The sequence below is a fragment of the Salvelinus namaycush genome, unplaced genomic scaffold (genome assembly GCF_016432855.1).
Source record: "Salvelinus namaycush isolate Seneca unplaced genomic scaffold, SaNama_1.0 Scaffold94, whole genome shotgun sequence".
Taxonomy (NCBI): domain Eukaryota; kingdom Metazoa; phylum Chordata; class Actinopteri; order Salmoniformes; family Salmonidae; genus Salvelinus; species Salvelinus namaycush.
In genome coordinates, this window is record NW_024061686.1 from 150,589 (window position 1) to 169,258 (window position 18,670).

The 18,670-nt window shown below is 39.1% G+C and overlaps 1 long non-coding RNA gene across 1 annotated transcript; it reads right to left on the minus strand.

The window, feature by feature from the left end:
- Nucleotides 1-12,146: 12,146 nt before the first annotated feature.
- Nucleotides 12,147-13,872, minus strand: LOC120043496. The gene is made up of 3 exons (XR_005476460.1): nt 13,827-13,872; nt 12,678-12,789; nt 12,147-12,308 (listed from the first exon to the last, which is right to left on the minus strand). It is a non-coding gene; the product is annotated as an uncharacterized LOC120043496 (long non-coding RNA).
- Between the last annotated feature and the right edge of the window lie 4,798 nt (nt 13,873-18,670).

Below are 18,670 nucleotides of genomic sequence, written 5' to 3' on the forward strand. Positions count from 1 at the left end.
TGGAAAACTACTGTAGGCAATATGCTGTGTGCGTCATATTTCATTATAGGCTCATGACTGAGGCGTGGCTTTAGACTACGTAGCAAGATTTAACCCTTTTCTCTTAGACTTTAGAAAAGGACGTGGAGGGAAAGGCAGTTTTTAAGTTGTCAATAAAACAAACATTTTGGGGGACTGTTGCAGCTCACTTCTCCTTTAAACCATCTATTGTGTACAACAATATATGAATTTGATTTCATTTGACAGAAATGTTGGTTAGACTATTGTTATAATACCATTTATACCATTGTAACAAAGTCATTGGATACGCATGGATATGTTGTGCTATCTGTGTTAATACTTTCAACCTAAGTTAGAGACTTCTTAAGTGCAACTGATGTAGCTTGCCAGAACGGTTTAGTCGATGTTGATGCCCTGGGCAGCCTGCAACTCAAGCTCTTTGCCTGCTCACAGGTTACTGACATGTTGTTCCTCTGCATGGGTGTGGCTCCTTCATTTCTCATTCTGTTCCACTGAGAATGGTGTTTTAGCTCACCTGGCCAGTACACGATGGAGGAGTTTTTCCAGATTGAAATTGATTGCATTTCTTTTTTGAGCGGTTGGCGAAGGGCGAAGTCGGCTCAGAGTAAGGTTCTCCTAAGCTATATGGAATTGTTTTAAGGAGGTCATACCAATAATCATTTAGCTATTTGATTTTGAATTTCAAGACCGCTTGAAGTCTATATTTTTTTAAATACATTTTTTTTAAATCAAATTATTTTGGGCCTTACTGCTATTAGCCCATACAAACTCATTGAATAACACAAAACAATCAACATTAATTTTGTCCTGAAGTGTCTGTCCTATATCTGAGAGATATCAGGAAGATCAGAAAAAATAAGTATTTTATTTTTTATATGTATTTAACCCCTCCTTTTGGGCACAAAAGAGTCTAAGCCCTGTAAGCCGTGGGAGCAGGGGTTCTACTAAGCTATATGGAATTGTTTTAAGGAGGTCATACCAATAATCATTTAGCTATTTGATTTTGAATTTCAAGACCGCTTGAAGTCTATATTTTTTTAAATACATTTTTTTTAAATCAAATTATTTTGGGCCTTACTGCTATTAGCCCATACAAACTCATTGAATAACACAAAACAATCAACATTAATTTTGTCCTGAAGTGTCTGTCCTATATCTGAGAGATATCAGGAAGATCAGAAAAAATAAGTATTTTATTTTTTATATGTATTTAACCCCTCCTTTTGGGCACAAAAGAGTCTAAGCCCTGTAAGCCGTGGGAGCAGGGGTTCTACTAAGCTATATGGAATTGTTTTAAGAAGGTCATACCAAGGATCATTTAGCTTTTGGATTTTGAATGTTAAGACCCCTTGAAGTAAAAAAATATATATACAAAATTACTTGATGAACAATTTTATTTGTGGCCTTACTGCTAATAGCCCATACAAATGCATTGAATAACAGATTCACTACATGGAAGAACAGATAGTCCCCTCCAATAAATCTACAGGAAGTTTGTTCTGAAGTGTCTGTCCTATATCTGAGAGATATAAGAAAGATCAGGAATATATATATTTTTTTACATGTGTTTAACCCCTTATTTTTGGCACTAAACAGTACCTTCATTCATTTTTTCAACTGGTACCGGGGGACCTTCAGACAAATCTTGTGAGACCTGTTGGCGTCCTAGAGCAAAACAACCGACATGTACCTGTGAGTCTCACTTTTCCACAGGGGGGTCGGTTTCTCCCATCTTCCGTGTTTATGCTACATTGTCACATCTGATAACACGGAAGAGCTTGAGAGGACAGTATACTTCACTGGTAAATTACTGTAGGCAAAATGATGTGTGTGTCATACTTCATTATAGGCTCATGACTGAAAAATAAACTGAGGCATGGGGTTTAGACTAGTAGCCAGTTTTAACCAACTTTCACTTTAGAAAAATACGTGGAGGCAAAGGCACTTTTTAAGTTGTCAATAAAACAACACTTTTGGGGGATCGCTTCTCCTTTGAACCATCTATTGTGTACAACAATATATTGGTTAGATTTAATTTGACAGAAATGTTGGTTAGACTATTCTTATACACTTATACAGGTATAACAAAGTAATTGGATACCATGATACACATGGATATGTTGTGCTATCTGTGTTAATACATTCAACCTAAGTTAGAGACTTTTTAAGAGCAGTTGATGTGGTTTTCCACAACGGTTTAGGTGATTTTCACGCCCTGGGCGAGCCTGGAAATGCAGCTCTTTACCTGCTCACAGGTTACTGACATGTTGTTCCTCTGCATGGGTGTGGCTCCGACATTTCTCATTCTGTTCCACTGAGAATGTTGTTTTGGCTCACCTGGCCGGTACATAGGAGGATAGGGTAGGAGGAGGGTAGGAGGAGTAGGAGGAGTTTACATCGGTTGAAAGGGATTTCATTCATTTTCTAATTGGGCTGCTTCCCAGGTGTGAACCAAATGCCCCCCTTGAGCGGATGGCGAATGCGAAGTCGGCTCAGAATAGGGTTCGACTAAGCTATATGGAATTGTTTTAAGAAGGTCATACCAAGGATAATTTAGCTATTTGATCTAGACCCGTTGAAGTATAAAAAAATATATACTAATGTATTTGATGAACAATTTTATTTGGATTTACTGCCCATACAAATGCATTGAATAATAAATTCACTACATGGAAGAACAGATAGTCCCCTCCAATAAATCTATTGGAAGTTTGATCTGAAGTGTCTGTCCTATATCTGAGAGATGTAAGGAAGCTAAGGAAACATTTTTATTTTTATGTACCCCTTATTTTTGCCAATAAAGAGTGCATTCGGAAAGTATTCAGACCCCTTGACCTTTTCCACATTTTGTTACATTACAGTCTTATTCTAAAATTTATAAAATCTTTTTTTTCCTCATGAATCTACACACAATACCCCACAGTGACAAAGAAAAACAAGTTTATTGAGATTTTTGCAATTTCTTTTTTTATACAAACTAAAATGTCACATTTACGTAAGTATTCCGACCCTTTACTCAGTACTTTGTTGAAGCACCTTAGGCAGCAAATACAGCCTTGAATCTTCTTGGGTATGATGCTACAAGCTTGGCACACTTGTATTTGGGGAGGTTCTCCCATTCTTCCATACAGATCCTCTCAAGCTCTACTCAGGTTGGATGGGGATCGTCACTGCACAGCTATTTTCAGGTTTCTCCAGAGATGTTAGATCTGGCTCAAGTCCGGGCTCTGGACATTCAGAGACTTGCCCTGACGCCACTCCTGCATTTTATTGGCTGTGTGCTTATGGTCGTTGTCCTGTTGGAAGAGGAACCTTCGCCCCAGCCTGAGGTCCTGAGTACTCTGGAGCATGTTTTCATCAAAGATCTCTCTATACTTTTCTCTGTTCATCTTTCCCTCAATCCTGACTAGTCTCCCAGTCCCTGCCGCTGAAAAACGTCCCCAAAGCATGATACTTCCACCACCATGCTTCACCGTAGGGATGGTGTCAGGTTTCTTCCAGACGTGACGCTTGGCATTCAGTCCAAAGAGTTAAATCTTGGTTTCATCGGACCAGAGAATCTTGTCTCTCATGTCCTGAGAGTCCTTGAGGTGCCTTTTGGCAAACTCCAAGCGGGCTGCCATGTGTCTTTTACTGAGGAGTGGCTTCCGTCTGGCCACTCTACCATAAAGGCCTAATTGATGGAGTGCTGCAGAGATCGTTGTCCTCCTGGAAGGTTCTCCCATCTCCACAGAGAAACACTGGAGCTCTGTCAGAGTGACCATCGGTTTCTTGTTCACCTCCCTGACCAAGGCCCTTCTCCCGATAGCTCACTTTGGCCAGGCGGCCATCTTTAGGAAGAGTCTTGGTAGTCCAAACTTCTTCCATTTAAGAATTATGGAGGCTACTGTGTTCTTTTTATTTTATTTTTTAAAATTTTATCCCCTTTTCTCCCCAATTTTTCGTGGTATCCAATCGCTAGTAATTACTATCTTGTCTCATCGCTACAACTCCCGTGCGGGCTCGGGAGAGACGAAGGTCGAAAGCCATGCGTCCTCCGAAGCACAACCCAACCAAGCCGCACTGCTTCTTTAACACAGCGCGCCTCCAACCCGGAAGCCAGCCACACCAATGTGTCGGAGGAAACACCGTGCACCTGGCCCCCTTGGTTAGCGCGCACTGCGCCCGGCCCGCCACAGGAGTCGCTGGAGCGCGATGAGACAAGGATATCCCTACCGGCCAAACCCTCCCTACCCCGGACGACGCTAGCCCAATTGTGCGTCGCCCCACGGACCTCCCGGTCGCGGCCGGCTGCGACAGAGCCTGGGCGCGAACCCAGAGACTCTGGTGGCGCAGTTAGCACTGCGATGCAGTGCCCTAGACCACTGCGCCACCCGGGAGGCCGCTACTGTGTTCTTGAGGGACCTTCAATGCTGCAGATATTTTTTGTTACCCTTTCCCAAGCATTTCTAAAAACCTATTTTCGCTTTGTCGCGTCATCATCATTGTGTGTAGTTTGTTGAGGATTTGTTTATTATTATTCCATTTTAGAATAAGGCTGTAATGTAACAAAATGTGGAAAAAGTCAAGGGGTCTGAATACTCTCCCAATGCAGTGTAGACAGGTGTGTGCCTTTCCAAATCATCTCCAATCAATTTAATTTACCACAGGTGGACTCCAATCAAGTTGTAGAAACATCTCAAGGATGATCAACGGAAACAGGATGCACCTTAGCTCAATTTCGAGTCTCATTGTAACGGCAGTCTAGCTCTTCCTCCTCCTCGGACGAGGAGAGGCGAGAAGGATCAGAGGACCAATGTGCAGCGTGGTAATTAGACATAATGAATTTAATCAAACAAAAAACAAGACACTATACAAACTGACAAAACACACTAACCGTCACAGTCCCGTGTAGCACCAACACTGACACAGGAACAATCACCCACAAACAAACAGTGAGAACAGCCTACCTTAATATATTCTCAATCAGAGGAAACGTCAAACACCTGCCTCTAATTGAGAACCATATCAGGCAACACATTTAACCCAACATAGAAACAGACAAACTAGACACACAACATAGAATTCCCACCCAGCTCACGTCCTGACCAACACTAAACAAGCAAAACACATACGAACTCTGGTCAGGACGTTACACTCATAGCAAAGGTTCTGAATACTTATGTATAGAAGGTATTTCTGTTTTTAATTTTTAATACATTTGCAAACATTTCTAAAAACCTGTTTTTGCTTTGTCATTATGGGGTATTGTATTGGGAAAAAAATAATTTAATCAATTTTAGAATAAGTGTTTAATGTAACAAATTGTGGGAAAAGTCAAGGGGTCTGAATACTTTCTGAAAGCACTGTATATACTGTACCTCCGTTCATTTTTTCAACTGATACCGGGGCACCATCAGACGAGTCTTGTGAGGCCTGTGGGCGTCCTAGAGCAAAACAAGCGACATGTTCCACAGAGGGGTCAGATTAGTGTGGTTTAGCCGTTTCACAGGGATGGTTAACTCTCCAAGTTCTACTAGTTCATACCAATCTAGGTAGATCCTCTTTCAGTTTTGATGCCCCCCATTCTTGGAATAGCCTGCAGAACTCATTGCAACTTGATTCCCTGGGGCTGCCAGGGCAGTTTAACAGTCTAGTATTAGGTGTGTTGAATATACAGTAAGTTGCAGTTATTTTGATTTAAATGAAGAGATTGTTGTTGTTGTAATATTGAAAGTTGTAACTTGTAGTGTTTTATTATTTTTGCTTTATCTTTTTTAGAGTGATCCTTTTGTACTGTGGCATTGTTCTGTTGTATTGCTGTGCTCAGGGCACCTTTTGAAAATGAGCTACACCACAATACCTACTAGATGTCCTCATGGTACTGTAGAACTAACTACTACTGATAGTAATGTGTGATAACTGAACTAGTCATGATAAACAGATAATTTAACCAATGTTGGGGATCTTCATCTATTTTACGGTAGTCATTGCCCTATAATCTGGGAGGAAGATAACAGGCTAAATTGCAAACACATCTATCTACTCTGACATTAACACATCTAAAGCAGTGGAGGCTGCTGATGGGAGGACGGCTTATAATAATGTCTGGAATGGAGTGTATTGGATGGAATGGAGTAAATAGAATGGTATCAAATGTGTTTGGCAATGTACAGTATAACAATAATCAAGCATGTTATTGTACTGCATTGATTTCAATTAAATTGATCTCTATGTCCTGGTTTTTCCTAGAATAAATGGATGGAATAACTTGTTTTGCAAATCCACAATGGCTATTTTCCTACTTCCTGTTTGGGCTTAGAAAGAGATTACAGTACATTACAGGACATTGGTACATTCATATGATGAGTCAATAAAGATGCATTCCCTCATATGGACCTCTAGGTGGGAGTACATTTACAAAATAAACACAAACACAGCCTTTTATCACTCATCTCTGTGCTTTTTATTATTTTACCACTGTTTTACTGCTAGTGTTTAACTGTAGGACGTGAGGCTTGTTGCTCTGAGGTTTCGTTTCTCCAGCAGACTGGAGAGAACATGAGGGTGTTGCCAATTGTTATCGCTGTGCTGTAGAGTGCCGACTACAAAGCCTTAGCGTAAACCTTCCCCTCTGTGGTTGAGGCATCTCAGAATATCTAGATATAACACAAAACATTTATCTGATTAGACTAACTATGTTTCAAATACATTAACTGGTGGCCTAATGGACACAACAACATAACATTTAAGACAAGTCTAACTGGTTCAATCTTCTCTCTTGTTTGCGTTAATATAATGTATCTGAAATGTCCTCTTATAACCAAAAACAACTCTACTTGATGTTAATATTGTCTATTTATTTGTTCCACAGTGCTCAATAACTATTAGGTAAACATGAATATAGTCATCGTCGAATAAGCTGAAAATGTGTGATACAAAACTTCCCTTGAGTTTCTGTCTGACACGCCTTTGTAATTTTCCTCTCAACAGGTTGAGTCATGCACGTGCGTACTTCTCTGGGAAAGGTAGTCAGATAACAAAACACCCTGGTGCTCCGCTGATGCCCTGAGTTCCTCCTGACTGATGCATAATGTTGTAACTATTACTAATGTATTACTGACTAAACAGCATTATCTCTCTTACAAAAGGTTAAGGGTATAATATTATTCCTTGAGGTTCATGGTGTCATCACTGATACATAGACATCATGTGATTTTGTTATTGCTTTATTATTTTACTTTGAGCAACATTTGTAATATTAAAATGCATTTATGCTGTTCAAAATGAGAAAACGTACAAACTGAACCAGTGACAGAAGAGGTGTTGATTGTGTTAGGTTGGCCTCTCAAAACCGGTTTAAGGTTGAATAACCTCAGATCAAAACATTCCACATTTCCTGTTTTGTTGTGGAAACAGTATGAGTACTGTACAATTATTTTTATGCTTTTAGGGATCAACTCACACTGACATTTTATCTTGGCCCTCCATTCTTCACTTGTAAAGATGACCACTTAAACTTACAATAAATAAATGGAATAGCGAGTCCTCTCTGTTACAGCATGGCTGTAAGGCATCACCCAAGTAGGTGTTACTGGTGGTGGGAGTTTGAGTTCGCCCCAAAACCTGTTTTATTTCACCTTGAGATCAAATGTATTTTGCCAGAGAGATCTGGTCCAAGTTATAGCAGCAAACTGGAAGGAAACTAAAACATCCAACCTACTTTTAACAATTCTCATTTATTGACGGATTCAAAATATTTACAAGATAAGTTTGTGTCATAAAGTAACATAATTGTATGTAATCATCATGCTGTCTGTTGTTTTAGTCCTCTGTATTAGCTGTGGTTTCACTGAATGGTCTACATTCAAACAAGTTCAGTGTCACACCCTTTCTGAAGTTTCCTGTCACATCAGAAATGTGTTCATTTTCATTTCATTCATTTTCCACTGTGACATAAAGCACATGGCAGACTATTTGACAAGGGACACAGTTGATAGCTTATTACAATTAAACATCCCCCAATATAAACAAATAAAAAGTAAACAACCAAACACAAATACCAAACCAAAAAGTTAAACAACTTCAAAATGTATTACCAAGGTTGCTGCGTTCTATGTCTGTTATTAGTGGTAATAAGTGTATTGTTTGTCCGAGCTGTAATTCACAACTCTCAATGACAGAAAGCATTTACTTACGCATTATGACTATGGCACAGTTGCCTTAATCCCAGTTGAGTGATTAAAGAACCATTGTTTTTTCTAAGACATTTTCTCTTGTGTAGTGTACAAAACGCATATTGCTGCAGACATCCTGATCCAACACAGTCTCACGTGCGTTTTTGTGTGGCTTAATTCGTGAGAAAAGACACGAATTGATGTGCTTCTTAGTTCGTGCGAAAAGACACACATTTAACCAGTAGGCTTCACACAAGCCTTTGCAACAACCATATAGACAGGATAATTTATATTTCATTTTTGTTCTTCTTAATGGCTAATTCAACGTCATGAATATACAGAAATGTTGTCTTTGTTGAACCATGTTTTAAAATGTTGTATGCCTATATGTACTGTTTTAGACTGAACATAATTTTTGAGAAAAGACGCACATTTACGTGCGACTTAATTCATGGGAAAAATGGTTTTTATTAATGCCAATGCTGTTTTCTATGCACGATTTCGCTTAATACTTTGGATACTGGTGCACTTGTTATCAGAAGGCCTTTTTGTCATGTAGGCAACAGTACACGATTTTCTTCATAACCCATGTCTTATTTCGTGGAGCCTAAATTACACAATTTTCTTCATAATGCATTTATTACATGTTAAACAGGTTAATGTAAAATAATGAATTATGTTGGTGTCACACCCTGACCATAGTTTGCTTTGTATGTTTCTATGTTTTGTTTGGTCAGGGTGTGATGTGAGTGGGCATTCTATGTTGTATGTCTAGTTTGTCTATTTCTATGTGTTTGGCCTGATATGGTTCTCAATCAGAGGCAGGTGTCAGTCTTTGTCTCTGATTGGGAGCCATATTTAGGTAGCCTGTTTTGTCATTGTGGGTTGTGGGTGATTGTTCCTGTTTCCTGTGTCTTTGTGTATGTCACCAGACAGGACTGTTTCGTTTCGTTTTTATTTCTCGTTATTTTGTTGTTTTGTTCGAGTATTCGGTTTTCATTAAAAGGAATATGAATAGAATACTCACCACGCTGCATCTTGGTCCTCCTCTCTTTCTCCTAACGACGAACGTTACACTTACACTTATGGCTTACACTTATGGCACTTCCAAGGCCTTTCCATTATGATTATTACGGTCATGTCAATCATGTTATATACTTAGGCTACTGTAAATGTCAGTTTCCTAGTACCGAATAGCACTTGAATGCAGTATTATGCTGGCTTCACATTCTCGTGGGAAATGGGAAAATGGGAAGTTGTAACTCCGACATGATTGTGTTCCAAGTGCTGTTGAAGTCGGAACAATTATTCAACTAATAAGATTGGCCACATCGTTTTCTCATTTCCCACTTGTAATTCCTATTTTGAGGGTCATTCAAATGAAACTTCCCAGTCGGGACTAGGAATTTCCGAGAACTCCGATAGCACCGGAACGAGGCATTAGTATGTGTAATAGACAACAGTAGGGTCTGGGTGGCGGCATGTCCAGCACTCATACCCATTCACGACCACCGCGAAGTGAGTGTCAGTATCCTACTATGTGTCCGTCCGTGCAGTCAACTAGTATAATTATTGTTTGTGACGTAAGTATGGGGATTATTATTAAGGTTCTGGTCATCTGAGATACAGGCTATACAACAAGCAATATAACTATAGAATTAAGAAACTAAAGGAAATAAAGTAATAAGGAAATAAATGCAAAAAATTAAATATAACCTTAACAAATGTTTGGTTGCTTTAAGACTAATGAGTCATGTCTACACAATAATATTGGAGCGGTTCCAATGTTTAGCCTACATACATAGCCTACATCTGTCTTCAGATTTATTTAAAATAAATGTCTTCAGATTTATTTTGTGGGTGATTTTTCCATTGAAAGAAATTTATTTAATCTTCCACTCCACTCTTCCGATACATTTATTTGCTGCAGACAAGATGATATTCAACAGGTAGGCATTTTGAAACCGTTCAGAGATTATTCCAAGTAATGGCACTCTTTGGGTTCTTTGCCAGGGAACATTTAAATACATTATCAATGGCAAATACTGTTTTCTATGCTTGATTTCACTTAATATTTTGGGGTGTTGTTGCGCTCATTGCAGTCAGAAAACATATGTTGGCCGATCTCTCTTTATTTCTATCCATCCTCTTGATACAGATCTCTTGATCTATCCTTTGGCTGCATTTTAAGTAAGTGGAAACTTTTTCTCTTTTAATTTAGCTTTCTTCCCATTTCTTGTGTTTTCAAAAACAAACCAGGTTGTAGTTTAAAAATAAAAACCAACTGGAGGAGATTATTCAAAAATTGTATCTTAAAATAAGTAACCAAATCCCACTGGCCCAGGTATTGTATCTGTCAACTAGCGACACTCATTGCACTATGCACCTGAGGTTATGGCAGGAGGCCTACATCTATGTTACAATAGTAGTCAACAGTTAGTATGACACATTATGTTACAGTGTGGCATGTGGGGTAATGTTAAAGCCTCAGGCTTAGTTTTATTACCAGGCGAGGTCCATTATCAGATCTGACCCATATGATTGAGTCATTAAAACCCATGTCACCTTCAAACACACACACAGCACTTCTTTAGTGGGTTTGAGAAGGGTAATGGCTTGATGTTTAATGCGAACTCAACGTCAGCTCCTTAGTTGGCCAAACTCTCTTTATCAATTGCTATTGTTAGTAGATGTCGACCGATTATGATTTTTCAACGCTGATACCGATACTGATTATTGGAGGACAATAAAAGCCGATGCCGATTATTCGGACGATTAAAAAAACATGTATTTATATATATATATATATATCATACACACACACACATTTTTGTAATAATGACAATTGCAACAATACTGAATGAACAATGAACATTTATTTTAACTTAATATATAATACATAAATAAAATCAATTTAGTCTCAAATAACATGAGAACATATGTTAAAACGAACCACCAGATTTCATGGGTCTTCAATATTCCCAGTTAAGTTTTAGGTTGTAGTGCAGAAATCAGAGCTTGTCTGCATGGTCCCCTGTCAGTCTGCTCCTCCGCGAAACACAGACCTTATTTGAAGTAGATCAAGACATTCTCTATGGAAGACATGAACGGTAAAATAACGAAGGAACCCCTTTCAAGTTCAGCCGCATTACAGGAATTATAACGCGTCGACTATTTCTCTCTAAACCATATACCTTTGACTAATCCGGAAACTATCACCTCGAAAACAAAACGTTTATTCCGTTCCGTATTTTATCTAACGGGTGGCATCCATGAGTCTAAATATTCCTGTTACATTGCACAACCTTCAATGTTATGTCATAATTACGTACAATTCTGGCAAATTAGTTTGCAAAGAGCCAGGCGGCCCAAACTGTTGCATATACCCTGACTCTGCGTGCAATGAACGCAAGAGAAACGACACAATTTCACCTGGTTAATATTGCCTGTCCGGAACAATCTGTCCTCTCTCATCCCTCTGTCTCCATCTGAACCTAATCCCTGGAGGCTTGTTTGCCTTTTTCTTTTTCTTTTCCTAAAAAGTGCATTTCAATTATCCTGGCTGGTCCACTAATAAAAGTCTCCCTCAAGCATGGCTTGCTTGTGCACATATGGAGCACAAGCAATAATTTTTTTTCTCGCATAAGGTGAAGTGATTTGTCAGCTGAGGAAAGGCACCTGCAGTAGACCCACGTTCTGGCTCACTCACACTGCTAACATGTGTAGAAGTTCACAAGGATGCTAACAAGTGTACCGTCGTGCCTCATGCTCAATGGGCAATATCATTGATGCCCGTGTTCAGGTCATATCACGGAGTCTACGTTTAAATTCACATTTGTGCCATGTGGGGTCTACTTTGACAAACAAAAAGCATTGATAAATCATAAGGCTGTGGTGCTGGGGTTGTGTTGGGAATATTTGTGCACGTATGGGAGCTATAGGGGTTACATTACCGGTAATGTTACATTACCCTTTCTGGGTTGAGCTCCTCAGCCAGCCTTTTTGACTCGTTAATGGCCTCGTCCAGTTGGGCTTGTGGGTCCTTCTCTTGGTTGAGCTCCTCAGCAAGGCGTTCTGCCTTTTTAATAGCCTCATCCAGTTGGTCTTGGGGGTCCTTAGAGGCCATACCATCTCAAAAGAAACATTAAGAGACCATTTCCAATCATAGCACATTCCTTCACATTGTAACCTCCCGTCTATGACAAAAGCTGCATGTCATTGATTGCGTGTGTGTTTTACTATGTCCTGCACGTCACTAAAGGTCTTCATCCTCCTCCACACGCAGACTGACTGATCTACAAATCACTTTGCATAACAAATACATATTTATTATTACTTGCAGATCAGTCAGTCTGTCACCATTTACCAACAATGCACTATTAGTCTGTCACTTTCTTTTTCATGTTGTTCTATGACGTGTGCAACTCCAGTCCTTAAAGGCTACAGTGTCCAAAGGTTTCGATCAATTTAGATCATTGACTAGTTAGGACCTCCTCTCACCTGATTGTCTGAACAGGATTTCATCAACTCCTTTACGTCCCTCCTAGGGTCCCTCTCTCCTTCTTCCAAGGAGAAGTCACAAGATGAATACAGATAGTGGCAATGTGTATTTCTTGGAAGATGCAAAGAGGAAAATTAGGAATATATAGCCTAATGTATAGGTGGTTAAAATAATACGTGAGAATGATTTTCCCAACAGATATTAGTGACCAATGTATTCCAGTAACTTGTGACATAAGGAATGGATACAATATCCCTTTGAAATAAAGCACATATAGACCTATTGTTCTGAGGGAGCAAGGAGAAACATATTTTCCCTATTGGAGAGTCAACTGGATTAAGGAGGGCAGGTCAAGAAGGTGAGGTCTGGCTACACCTCTAAACAACATGAGAGTTCCAGATGGAATAGCATCAAAGACTATGGCGAACTCTCTAGTTGTTACAGGGATATTGTAACGAGATAAAAATTCCTCATAATTGAGTAACAATCCTTCTGCATTAAAAAGTTGACTCACCAGCAAGATATGATTATTGAACCAGTTCTTAAAAAATAAAGAATAGTTTCTATACAAAATGTCCTTATTGTTCCAAATGAAATACCTACGCGGGGAAAAATTATGTTTATATATTAACCACCAAGCTAAGAATAATTATCTGCGAAAAGCAGATCATTTTGCAGGAATCTTATCAATGTTATAGTTACAAAGTAACATAAAATTGAGGCCACCAAAACGGGAGAAGATGTAACGAGGGATGAAATTCCAAATTGAAGTAGGATTCTTTAAAAAATGTTTGGGCCCAATTTATCTTAAAAGTATTATTCAAAGTAGGAAAATCCAAAAAATTGAGTCCACCATATTCATATGAGTTCATAATGACAGATTTTCTAATATAATGTGTACGATTTTTCCAGATGAATTTGAAAAGCACCTGGTCAACCGCTTTAGCTATTTTGTTGTCAAGGTATAGAGACTGGGCTGCATATGTAGGTCTGGAGATACCTTCAGCTTTAGAAAGCAATACTCAACCTTTCAAGGTTAATCCCTCTGCAACCAATGGTTCAACTTCTTTTAGTTTTTTTCAATAATAGGTATAACATTTAATGGGCATCTTTCCTGTTGATCCTTAGATATGGTAATCCCGACCTACCTGTTATCTGACCAGGGTCTAGACATCTGGTGTGGGCGAAAAATCTATAAACAACAAATGTCACATGACTGGATGAGGTCACCATTCTTGTTCTTCTTGTAACTTTCCGGTAGGCTTAGAAGCTTTCCGGTGTTTTGCTGCTCTCACAGGTCAACGCAGGTATTGCACTTGATTTATCGTTCTCATAACCGGAGGTGCAGCCAAGTGGAAATACGAAAGCTTTCTAGCTATTTCACACTGACTGTATTTTGAACACAAGAAAGTTTATAGTGAAAGGTGCTTACACTTAGAGCCATGTATTTACACTCAGCCACCCTAGCCTTATTACGGCTTAACGTTTTGGTAATTTTGGTTGGCCAACAAAATTTAAGACTACAATGACTGCATACGTTTCCCCAAATGTTAAACAAACAAAAAAAATGTTTTGGTATTGATGGACAATGGCAAGGTTGCTATTGTATTTTCAGTTACATTCTGATCAATGAAAATGGTTTACACGTTTGTTTTTGTAAGAAATACATGGAACTAGAACCGAATAAAACTCCATTAGCCATCGTGCATTGATTACATTCATTCTATACTGAAAAGTATTTTCAGAAAAATCGAAAACAGTACATATAGGCATACAACCACAATGTTTTAATATGGATTAAATAAAGACAAAATATATATATATATTCATAACGTAAATTAAATAAATGAAACACAGGCTAACGCGTCTATGGTTGTTGCAAAGGCTCATGTGTCGCCTACTGGTTAAATTCGTGTCTTTTCGAACGAATTGAACCACACAAAAATGCACAAAAACGCACGAAATATGCTGAAATATATTATGTACATATATGCGCGAATTGAATGTGAGGTTGGGCTGGTGCGTCATACTTCATTATAGGTTCATGACTGAGGCGTGGGCTTTAGACTACGTAGCTAAATGTAACCCTTTTTCTCTTAGACTTTAGAAAAGGACGTGGAGGGAAAGACAGTTTTTAAGTTGTCAATAAAACAAACATTTTGGGGGACTGTTGCAGCTCACTTCTCCTTTAAACCATCTATTGTGTACAACAATATATGAATTTGATTTCATTTGACAGAAATGTTGGTTAGACTATTCTTATAATACCATTTATACCAGTATAACAAAGTCATTGGATACGCATGGACATGTTGTGCTATCTGTGTTAATACTTTCAACCTAAGTTAGAGACTTTTTAAGTGCAACTGATGTAGCTTGCCAGAACGGTTTAGTCGATGTTGATGCCCTGGGCAGCCTGCAACTCAAGCTCTTTGCCTGCTCACATGTTGTTGACATGTTGTTCCTCTGCATGGGTGTGGCTCCTTCATTTCTCATTCTGTTCCACTGAGAATGTTGTTTTAGCTCACCTGGCCGGTACACGATGGAGGAGGAGTTTTTCCAAATTGAAACTGATTGCATTTCTTTTGTAATTGGGCTGCTTCGCGGGTGTGAACCAAATGCCACTCTTGAGTGCTTGGCGAAGTCGACTCAGAACAAGGTTGTACTAAGCTATATGGAATTGTTTTAAGGGGGTCATAACAAGGATCAATTAGCTATTTGATTTTGAATTTCAAGACCGCTTGAAATATATATTTTTAAATACAAAATAAAAATGTTATCAAATAATTTTTGGCCTTACTGCTATTAGCCCATACAAATGCATTGAATAACAGATTCACTACATTCCCCTCCAATAAATCTACAGGAAGTTTGTTCTGAAGTGTCAGTCCTATATCTGAGAGATATAAGAAAGAACAGGAAACATGTTGTATTATTTTTTTTACATGTATTTGACCCCTTATTTTTTTTACACTTAACAGTCTAAATATATACTGTACCTCCATTATTTTTTTTCAACTGGTACCGGGGGACCTTCAGACAAGTCTTGTGAGACCTGTTGGCGTCCTAGAGAAAAACAACTGACATGTACCTGAGAGTCTCACCTTTCCACAGGGGGTCGGTTTCTCCCAGCTTCCGTGTTTATGCTACATTGTCACATCTGATAACACGGAAGAGCTTGAGAGGACAGTATACTTCACTGGAAAATTACTGTGGGCAATGTGCTGTGTGCGTCATATTTCATTAAAGGCTCATGACTGAAAAATAAACAGAGGCATGGGCTTTAGACTAGTAGCTAGTTATACTAGTTATAACCAACTTTCACTTTAGAAAAAGACGTGGAGGCAAAGGCACTTTTTAAGTTGTCAATAAAACAACACTTTAGAGGGATCGCTTCTCCTTTAAACCATCTATTGTGTACAACAATATATTGGTTAGATTTAATTTGACAGAAATGTTGGTTAGACTATTCTTATAATACCACTTATACAGGCATAACAAAGTCATTGGATACCATGATACACATGGATATGTTGTGCTATCTGTGTTAATACTTTCAACCTAATTTAGAGACTTTTTAAGAGCAACTGATGTGGTTTTCCACAACGGTTTAGGTGATTTTGACGCCCTGGGCGAGCCTGGAAATGCAGCTCTTTACCTGCTCACAAGTTACTGACATGTTGTTCCTCTGCATAGGTGTGGCTCCTCCATTTCTCATTCTGTTCCACTGAGAATGTTGTTTTAGCTCACCTGGCCGGTACATAGGAGGGTAGGGTAGGAGGAGGGTAGGAGGAGTAGGAGGAGTTTACATCGGTTGAAAGGGATTTCATTCGTTTTCTAATTGGGCTGCTTCCCGGGTGTGAACCAAATGCCCCTCTTGAGCGGATGGCGAATGCGAAGTCGGCTCAGAATAGGGTTCGACTAAGCTATATGGAATTGTTTTAAGAAGGTCATACCAAGGATAATTTAGCTATTTGATTTGTAATTTTAAGACCCCTTGAAGTTTAAAAAAATATATACAAAACTATTTGATCAACTATTTTATTTGGCTTTACTGCTAATAGCCCATACAAATGCATTGAATAGCAAATTCACTACATGGAAGAACCGATAGTCCCCCCAATACATCTATTGGAAGTTTGGTCTGAAGTGTTTGTCCTATATCTGAGATGTATAAGGAAGAATAGGAAACATTTTATTTTTATGTACCCCTTATTTTTGCCAATAAAGAGTGCATTCGGAAAGTATTCAGACCCCTTGACCTTTTCCAAATTTTGTTACATTACAGCCTTATTCTAAAATGTATTAAATCTTTTTTTCCCTCATCAATCTACACACAATACCCCATAGTGACAAAGTAAAAAAAGGTTGTATTGACATTTTTGCAAACTAATTAAACAAACTAAAATATCACATTTACATAAGTATTCAGAACCTTTACTCAATACTTTGTTGAAGCACCTTAGGCAGCAAATACAGCCTTGAATTTTCTGGGGTATGATGCTACAAGCTTGGCACACTTGTATTTGGGGAGGTTCTCCCATTCTTCCGTACAGATCCTCTCAAGCTCTATCAGGTTGGATGGGGAGCATCACTGCACAGCTATTTTCAGGTCTCTCCAGAGATGTTAGATCTGGCTCAAGTCCGGGCTCTGGCTCTCAAGGACATTCAGAGACTTGCCCTGACGCCACTCCTTCATTGTATTGGCTGTGTGCTTATGGTCGTTGTCCTGTTGGAAGAGGAACCTTCGCCCCAGTCTGAGGTCCTGAGTACTCTGGAGCATGTTTTCATCAAGGATCTCTCTATACTTTGCTCTGTTCATCTTTCCCTCAATCCTGACTAGTCTCCCAGTCCCTGCTGCTGAAAAACGTCCCCAAATCATGATACTTCCACCACCATGTTTCACCGTAGGGATGGTGCCAGGTTTCCTCCAGACGTGACGCTTGGCATTCAGTCCAAAGAGTTAAATCTTGGTTTCATCAGACCAGAGAATCTTGTTTCTCATGTTCTGAGAGTCCTTTTTGTTGCCTTTTGGCAAACTCCAAGCTGGCTGTCATGTGTCTTTTACTGAGGAGTGGCTTCCGTCTGGCCACTTTACCATAAAGGCCTAATTGAATGGAGGTACAGTATATATTTAGACTGGAGTGCTGCAGAGATGGTTGTCCTTCTGTTAAGTTCTCCCATCTCCACAGAGGAACACTGGAGCTCTGTCAGAGTGACCATCGGTTTCTTGTTCACCTCCCTGACCAAGGCCCTTCTCCCCGATAGCTCAGTTTGGCCGGGCAGCCAGCTCAAGGAAGAGTCTTGGTGGTTCCAAACTTCTTCCATTTAAGAATGATGGAGGCTACTGTGTTCTTGGGGGACCTTCAATGCTGTAGATATTTTTTGGTACCCTTTCCCAAGCATTTCTAAAAACCTATTTTCGCTTTGTCATTATGGGTCATTGATGAGGATTTTTTATTATTATTCTATTTAAGAATAAGGCTGTAATGTAACAAAATGTAGAAAAAGTCAAGGGGTCTGAATATTTTCCCAATGCAGTGTAGACAGGTGTGTGCCATTCCAAATCATCTCCAATCAATTGAATTTACCACAGGTGGACTCCAATTAAGTTGTAGAAACATCTCAAGGATGATCAATGGAAACAAGACGCACCTGAGTTCAATTTCGAGTCTCATAGCAAAGGTTCTGAATACTTATGTACAGAAGGTATTTCTGTTTTTTATTTTTAATACATTTGCAAACATTTCTAAAAACCTGTTTTTGCTTTGTCATTATGGGGTATTGTATCAGGAAAAAAATATTTGATCCATTTTACAATAAGTGTTTAATGTAACAAATTGTGGAAAAAGTCAAGGGGTCTGAATACTTTCTGAAAGTACTGTATATACTGCACCTCCGTTCATTTTTTCAACTGATACCGGGGCACCATCAGACGAGTCTTGTGAGGCCTGTGGGCGTCCTAGAGCAAAACAAGCGACATGTTCCACAG